This window comes from Corythoichthys intestinalis, chromosome 18 (assembly GCF_030265065.1).
Source record: "Corythoichthys intestinalis isolate RoL2023-P3 chromosome 18, ASM3026506v1, whole genome shotgun sequence".
Taxonomy (NCBI): Eukaryota; Metazoa; Chordata; class Actinopteri; order Syngnathiformes; family Syngnathidae; genus Corythoichthys; species Corythoichthys intestinalis.
The window spans coordinates 14,920,417-14,928,300 of record NC_080412.1 but is presented as its reverse complement, the minus strand read 5'-3'; positions in this window follow the sequence as shown (position 1 = coordinate 14,928,300).

Below are 7,884 nucleotides of genomic sequence, written 5' to 3'. Positions count from 1 at the left end.
TCATAAATGTAAATGCTGAGTGCATCAACTGTCTATAAATTACATTAAATGTAATCTATGAAATCAATGTGAAGTGACACCAAATTAACATGTTTTTTGTTGTTGTTGTTTAAGCCGTCTATTCGTGGGCATGTACGCCTTTAAGGTCCAGCTGTCTGTTTCCCATGTCGTCTAATCATGTAGTAAGCCGGCAACGCCCACGTGAATACCAGAGGTGGGTAGACTAGCCAAAAATTTTGCTCAAGTAAGACTAGCGTTACTTAAAATTTACTGTATATTGCTCAAGTAAAAGCAGTCGTCCAAAAAATGTACTCAAGTACAAGTAAAAAATATTTGGTGAAAAGAATACTTAAGTAAGGAGTTAAATTGTGAGTAACTGCTTATACCGTATTGGCCCGAATATAAGACGGTGTTTTTTGCATTGAAATAACACTGAAAAAGAGTGGGTCGTCTTATATTTGCGGTCTAGACATTAACGACATTCACGACGCTAGATGGCGCCAGATATCATTGAAGCGATGTTCTGTCATGACAAATCTCAACTACTCTCACAATAGATTGGTTTATTTACATTTCAAAAAAAACAAAAGCCATTCATTTACGAATGTGACTGCACTTTAATTTACATATTTAAATGTTCAGATATTAGATTTGAATGAGGCAAAATAGCATGCTTTTTCTCTCAAATATATTGTTATAATCATTTGTTTCGGATGTAATGTATTTTCTGTATAAAAATTAATTTGGTGTTTAAGTCTTTTTTCAAACTTGAGTCTTGAAAAAGAGGGGGCCGTCTTATATTCGGGCCAATACAGTATTTTTGTTTTTTGTTTTTGTTTTTTTTTTTTTTCAAACAGCACAGTTATCTATATGGACTGTTCTAATGATACTGTACAATAACCCATTAAATAATCACATTAAGCCAAAGAAATACAAACAAAAATGTTTTTTGAATTCCGACGAGAGAAATAAAATTACATAAAAGAAGCATTATTCATCCAAATAGCATGGCTGCCCTCTAGTGGAGAAAATAGTTCCAAGTTTGAATAGTGAAGAGTTCCTTCATGATTACTATCAAATACTTCTTTTTTTGCTGTGCTTTAAAGTGCCTGTGACACGAAAAAGCATGTTTATTTCATAATACACGCGGTATTTTATACCCCTGAATGATATGGGCCGCTTGGATGTGTGTGGAAGCCATTGCTATTTTTATTTAGTTTTTTGAATCCCGCGCCATCAAAATGAGTGACTTCCGGCTTCGGTCTTGCATTGAGGAGGAGGGCGCTGTGACGTGTACGGTAGAAGACGTCCTCTTCACGCTACAGTGTACTGTTGTGTATGAGGACGAAGGATTCAGCTGATTTTGCGGATTAATACGTTTATTTTTCGCATCACGCCAGCCAAACGGCTGCAGAAAAATCATTCTGTATGAGGGAGAGGCGTATGCGCCTTTTTGGAGTTTCACAAGGTTCCCATTCACCGTGGATATTTACCGTGGGACCATTGGACTTACGAGGAAGTGAGTAAACATCTTGTTTTGTATTATGTCAAATACGAATACAGCGATTACAAAGTAAACACTACAAACTTCCTTTAAATGAAGGACTACTTACGTTTGATCATTGATAGGCATGTAAAAAGCTCTCCTAATGCTCATTAGCAGCAGCACGTTAACTGCACAACAACTCCAGCCACCCTCCTCCGGGGAACGAACTGTAAATTGCTCTCCGCCGGGCGGTTTGCCGATCCACAAACACAATCGACAACCGGGTCGTCATGTCAAATAATCCAGGATAGTTATGTGTGATTTACCGCTTCGAAGACTTTGAAACATCACTCGGTTCGGGTTAGCATGTCGGCTAGCTGTCACGCCTTCTGGTTTGTTTACATTCTCCGAAGCCGGGGAAGGGAAATGACATATGTCCGATTTAGGTGTCATAAAATATCGTTCGGGAGGTGCGACAGTAACGGTGAAGTGGACAGTTTTGACCATTATGGGGTAATTTTGCCATGTCGTCCTGAATAAATGCATTTTTATTATTTCATATTCCATTCAGCACAAGACTGTTATTTGTCATGACCATGCCATTTATTTAGCAATTGGGGAAAATATTGGATAAAAAGAATATCCTGTAAAAATATTGAAGTAAAGAGACAGAAACAATGACATTTTGCCGCTCTCTTCGTCGCGTTTTCCTCGTTGTGAATAGTTCCCCCTTGACGGGCTGACTGGTCCTTCTCAAGCTATTTATATAGCTATTGGGGAAAAATACTTGGATAAAAAGAATATCCTGTAAAAATATTGGAGTAGAGAGACTGAAACAATGACATTTTGCGGCTCTCTTCGTCGCGTTTTCCTCGTTCTGAATAATTCCCCCTCAATGGGCTGAATAGTAAAACCGATGAGCCCAGTCTACTGCTGACGTCATCCACCTGTTGGGGACGCTAAAGCCCTATAATGGTAGGCGTGGCTAACCGGCAGATTAAAAGACTAATTTCTCGTCATCTGTGCTTTGCTAATTTGTTGTATATAGTCGAATCGTCTCAAAATATGATTCTAATTCACATAATAATGCCATTTAAGACTTTTTTTCTCGTGTCATATGCTCTTTAAAGACACCACATGATTGAAGAGGCTGGCGTGTCGAACGACGAACTTGCGTCTGATTGGTATAATGGAGTCATGTGATTATTGTTGCAACGTCTCATTGGTGAAATCGGTAGAGCTACCCCAGTAATACACCAGGCCCGTCTCTACTCGGATAATAAACCAGGCACGTCTCTACTCTTGGCCAGTGTTGTTAATAACGGCATTAGAATATAACGGCGTTACTAACGGCGTTGTCTTCAGTAGTGAGCAATTTAATTAATTACTTTTCTCATCCCGTTACCGTTACTGAGGCGGGAAAGGCGTGTGTTACTTTGCGTTACGATGTTGGTTGACTGACGCGAGAAAAGTCTGGAAAAAGACGGGCTCACGGAGACGAGAGAGCAGAGCAGGAGTGGGGAGGAGGCAAGGGAGTGTGACGCCGTTGCAAACGCGATGCTACTATGCTAGGTGGCTCCAATAATACCTGACTGTAGCCAATAGCCTACAAACTACACCCACATGATGCTTCGATAGATATCACATATATACAGAACAGGATGCAAATGACAGACACAGCGGCATTAGCAACATATACTGGACTGTCTCAGGAAATTAGAATACACAATATTCTAATTTTTTGAGACAGTCCTGTGTATATATACAGGACTGTCTCAGGAAATTAGAATACACAATATTCTAATTTCCTGAGACAGTCAGGAAATTAGAATATTGTGTATTCTAATTTCCTGAGACAGTCCTGTATAATAAAGAACTAGATGTGTTAGTAAACAGCTGCCATCTTAAAGCAGTAGACTTCTCATGAAGGCTCTGTTGTAGAGAACCTTCCTAGCGAACCTAAGTCACTTTTTATCTAAAATGCTCCTAAATCGGCAAAATTTAACGTACTTCTATCTTTAAATGATGAAACAGTTTTTAAACTTACTCATGTTGAAAATAGACAGAAGGGAACTAATGCAATAACGGGAGCAATTTTAACAACTTTAACGGTTGATTCACAACATTAAATGACTTCCACACATAGTAAAGGTTATTATCTAGTTATCGTAATATCCGCAATACCCCTGTGTCTAGTTAATTTTTGGATAAAGAATTGGGCTAGGGCCAATTCTAGGGGCAAAAACCCTTTAAAATTCAGATTGTGTGACCGTTTTTTTTTTTTTTTTTTTTTTGTATTAAGGAAGAAAAAAAAAACATGAAAATTATCACCAGTTACTTTGTCAAGTAACTAATTACTCTTACATTCAGGTAACTGAGTTACTAACGCAGTTACTTTTTGGGAGAAGTAATGTGTAACTGTAATTAATTAGTTCTTTAAAGTAAGATTAACAACACTGCTCTTGGCTGGCCGAAAAAATAATGATATGTAGAATAAAGAGGAAAAATGTAACGACTCTTTTGTAGCCCAAAGTAGCGCAATTTTTTTTCTTCACATATCCACTAAAGTAAAAAGTACAGCTCAGTAAAACTACTCTTAGAAGTACATTTTTCTCAAAAAGTTACTAAAGTAAATGTAACTGAGTACATATAACGCGTCACGACCCACCTCTGGTGAATACACACCACTATATGACTAAAAATGGCAAATAACATGAGACTTTACCTGTAGTTCAGGCGACTTAGGTTCAGGCGTCACTCCTTCTTACTTAAATGCAAGCGCATTGGAGAATCGAATATGGTCTACATGCAACCGTAAGCAGTGTCTTAAACCATTCGACCACTAATGAGTTGTTCATTGGTCGGTTAGAGGTTCCAAGCACCCCCACCCACGGGCCCAAAAAGTCATTGTATGTAATTGGACTTTCCTATACATGAATTTAAATTTAAGACTTTGCCAGTAAAATGTTGTCTATAAAAGTTGTAAAGTATTAAGCAAAAATAAATAAATGAACAAAAAAATTATAATGGGTCAAAATTATTTTTCGAACAGATCATATGACTAGCACCTTAGAGACGGTCATTTGCTTTGCTTAGCCAAAACCACCTAAGGATAGGAGATGCAAGATGCATATACGTATTTTTTTCAACCCTAAGCTTTAAAAAGCGACAACAACTACTGAGCGAGAACCAAGGATTGAAGATGTTGACCGTAAAAACCGGAGAGCACCGCCAAATGGTGAGCGGAGTTTCAGTTTACCCCACTAAAGACGTTAATTGTACAACAGAGCCACCACCAGACGTACCATATTCAATGAAAGACGATCTTGGCCAAAAGCATAGCTGTCCTAAGGGGCCTTATTTAGAATTCCCATAAAAAAATGAAGGAAACAAAAAAAACAAAAAAAACTAATCTTCAACGTATTACAATAAATATTCCTGGCTTGAATATTCAGTCAAAAAGGATGCGGCGTCTACTTCTCCACTCAGGCCATGTCCACTCGTAGCAGTGTTTTTTTTTTTTTTTTTTTTTTTTAAACGAGGATTCTGCCCTAATACGTCAGGCAAAAATAATTGCGTCCACACCTGAACGTTTGTGTAGAAAAACAAAAACAAAAAACTTCCACAGCCAACCACTTTCATTCATTTTAAGTACATTCAAAACAATAAAATAATTGTCCAAAATACCCATTCAATAAGAAGCACAGCAAGAGTTTGTTAAAAAAAAAAAAAAGGAACCAAAAAAGCGCCTATTTAATATACTCCAAATGTAGAAATTGGTCTCATGTGTGACGTGAGGACAAAATTTGTCGCAGCCAGTGATGTAAATCTTTGGTGTCATCAATCAGTATGGCATGTTGTGTTTGCACATTTTCTGTGCTGCTGTTGTGTCCGTGCGTGCTGAATGCAAGTAGTGTTCATTTGTCAGTTAGCTATTTTTAGTAGCCGCATTAGCTTTACTAACATTACTGACACACAACATGCCATATTGATTGATGACACCTGAAAATGTAGACGGCTACCAAAGAAAATGTGCAATAGTTACCTTTTAAAACCCTTTGTTCGCCGAGGGCAAAAGGTGCAGGTGCTTGCTCGGTCGGTCCCTCGGCGTTTCGAGTCCCCGCCAAACATTGGTGACTACAGTTTCCGGGTCATTGCTAAACTGTGGGTACAGATTAGTAATCTGTGGGTACAGATTAGTAAACTGTGGGTACAGTTTAGTAATCAGCTAAACTGTGGGTACAGTTTTGTAATCTGTGGGTACAGATTAGCTATGATTTTTTAAAAAATTTTCTACCCTGGCACCCGGGGGGCTCCGTATTTTTACATGGCCCAAAAACAGCAAAAATTTTTTAAAATTTAATTAGATGTCGAAAATGAAGATTATGATAATTTCTAACAGTGCCCAGCAAGGAAACGTTAGCTGCAGATTTAGACAGTGGAGAACTTCAAATAGTTTGCATTGTAGCCATATTATTCTTTGTTGTTGCTGTTGGATATTAGTGTGCAATTTCTTTGAGTGTTGTGAAAAGTGGGTGTTAAACCGAGGCTTATTGGACATTTTGGTTTTCAAATGTGTTTGTGTGTCATTACGCCATTAGCTGTGGGCATTTAATACATGGGTGCGTTTATTTCCAAGACAAAAACTCTTAAAACACACTGTAGGTGAAATAGAACGCTGTCTTTGTAGTAGCCTAGTAGTACAACCCCTCGCAAAAAGTATGGAATCACCAGTCTCGGACGAGCACTCAGACATTTTACCATGTAGAACAAACTCGGATAAAAAGCTTGAAAAATTAATGAATTAGTTAAAAATTGCAACTCTTTAGCATTCAGAAACACTAAAAGAAATGAATAAAAACATTGTGGTGGTCAGTAAATGTTACTTTTATAGAGCAAGTGCAGGGGGATAAATATAGAATCTCTCCATTCTGAGGAAAAATATATGGAATCCAGAGAAACAAAGAAATAACAAAACGCATCTCTAGTATTTAGTTGCACCACCTCTGGCTTTTATGACAGCTTGCAGTCTCTGAGGCATGGATTTGATGAGTATTCTTCATCAGTTTGGTGCCAACTGTCTTTGATTGCAGTTGCCAGATCATCCTTGCAGGTCAGAGCCTTGCATCTTGGAAAAGGATTTCATTATCCCCAAACATTTTCAATTGAAGGGATAAGAAAGTGGTCTAAAATTTCAATGTAAACTTGTACATTTATTGAAGATTTAACCACAGCCATCTCCCCAGTGCCTTTGCCTGACATGCTTCCCTGTATCATCAAGGACTGAGGGAATTTTGATGTTTCCTTCAGGCAGTCATCTTTGTAAATCCCACTGGAACACCACCAAACAAAAGTTCCAGCATCATCACCTTGTCCAATGCAAATTCTTGACTCATCATTGAAAATAACCTTCATCCAGTCATTCTCAGTCCATGATTGCCTCTCCTTAGCCCATTGCAGTCTTGTTCTTTTCCGTTTAAGTGTCAATGATGGTTTCCTTTTAGCTTTTCTGTATGAAAATCCCACTTCCTTTAGGCGATTTTGCACAGTTCTGTCACATACCTTGACTCCAGCTTCCTCCAATTTCTTCATTTGTCTTGGTGTACATCTTCTGTTTTCAAGACATGTGGCCTTTAGTTGCTTTTCATGGCGTTTGGATGTCTTCCTCGATCTACCAGTACGCTGAACAACCTTGCTATGCTGTTTGTACTTGGCCCAGATTTTTGATACAGTTGACTGTGAACAGCCCACATCTTTGGCAACCGTACATGTAGCGTTACCTTCAAGAAGTTTGATAATCCTCTCCTTGGTCTCAAGTGACATCTCTCTTGTTGGAGCCATGATTCTTGTGAATCCACTTGGTCCAGCAGCCTTCCAAGGTGTGATAACTACACTGTTTTTAACTGCTGACTAACGAGCAGATCTAATCTGAGGCAGGGGCCCAATTAAGGAAAGGAAATTGACTGGGTGTGTCTGTATTTTCTACTCAAAATGGAGTGATTCCATATTTTTTTTCTTCAGAATGGAGTGATTCTATATTTCCCTGCACTTGCTCTATAAAAGTAATATTTACTGACCACCACAATCTTTTTATTCATTTCTTTTAGTGTTTCTGAACGGCAAGGAGTTGCACTTTTGAACTAATTCATTATTTTTTCAAGCTTTTTTATCAGAGTTTGTTCTACATAATAATGTCTGTGTGAGTGCTCGTCCGAGACTCGTGATTCCATACTTTTTGCTAAGGGTTGTAGTATGTAAACCATCCAGCATGCGTGTGTGTACTTCCATAGTGCATACCTTGTATGGGTAAAAAAAAAAAAAAAAAAAAATGCGAGCATTGTGCATGCCTTGTATGGAGGTTAAAAAAAGCGAGTACGACAAATTTGGCCCGACATGGC